Source organism: Prunus dulcis, chromosome 8, assembly GCF_902201215.1.
Source record: "Prunus dulcis chromosome 8, ALMONDv2, whole genome shotgun sequence".
Taxonomy (NCBI): domain Eukaryota; kingdom Viridiplantae; phylum Streptophyta; class Magnoliopsida; order Rosales; family Rosaceae; genus Prunus; species Prunus dulcis.
Genome location: NC_047657.1, coordinates 15,475,500 through 15,476,858, shown reverse-complemented (window position 1 = coordinate 15,476,858; position 1,359 = coordinate 15,475,500).

The window sequence follows — 1,359 nt, the reverse complement described above, 5'->3', positions numbered from 1 at the left end:
AACGTTGTAATCCATTAGCAAAACCTTGTAAATTGTTACCAAAAACTTGTAAGTTACGAGTTTAGGGATTCTCTTTACGACGTTAAGGTACCGTCGTATCCCAAAATTGTAAAATCGGCCCTTAATCTTGTAAACCCTCATTTTACTAGAATAAGGACCCCAATTTACATCCTCATGGTCCGGACTTACCTGTAAACATTTGTGTTTATACGTACAAGGACCCAATTTACTTTCCTAATGTCCCTAGTTACCTTAATATTATACTAGAAGTCATTCTCTTTGTAAATGACAATATTACAACATTAAGGATGTGTTTTACAATGTTGTGGAACATAACTATCCATAAAAGAGTAATATGAGACCTTAATATTGTAAACATCCGAGTTTACAAGTAGAAGGACCTAGTTTACCTTTCGAAGGTTCCCCTTTACCCTAAAATTGTACTACATGCCTTTATCTTTGTAAATTATGATATTACAAGAGTAAGGATAACTTTTACAATGTTGTGGAACATGACTGTCCTAAACAGAGTAATCTAAGACCTTAAAATTGTAAAAATTTGTGTTTACACTTATAAGGACCCAATTTACTTTCCTAATGTCCCTAGTTACCTTAATATTGTACTAGAAGTCATTCTCTTTGTAAATGACAATATTACAACATTAAGGATGTGTTTTACAATCTTGTGTAAATCACTGTCCAATTATATGCCAATTGCCAAACAGGAAGGGATAATTGTATGGCCCGTATGCAATTGCATTTTTAAAATAATGAAAACTTGATAACTTCATTTACAACATTATGGATAACTATCCATAAAAGAGTAATACGAGACCTTAATATTGTAAACATCCGAGTTTACAAGTAGAAGGACCTAGTTTACCTTTCGAAGGTTCTCATTTACCCTAAAATTGTACTACATGCCTTTATCTTTGTCAATTATGATATTACAAGAGTAAGGATAACTTTTACAATGTTGTGGAACAGGACTGTCCTAAACAGAGTAAGCTAAGACCTTAAAATTGTAAACAATTGTGTTTACACTTATAAGGACCCAATTTACTTTCCTAATGTCCCTAGTTACCTTAATATTGTATTACAAGTCATTCTCTTTGTAAATGACAATATTATAACATTAAGGATGTGTTTTACAATCCCGTGGAACATAACTATCCATAAAAGAGTAATATGAGACCTTAATATTGTAAACATCCGAGTTTACAAGTGTAAGGACCTAGTTTACATTTCGAAGGTTCCCTCTTACCCTAAAATTGTACTACATGCCTTCATCTTTGTAAATTATGATATTACAAGAGTAAGGATAACTTTTACAATCTTGTGGAATATGACTGTCCTAAA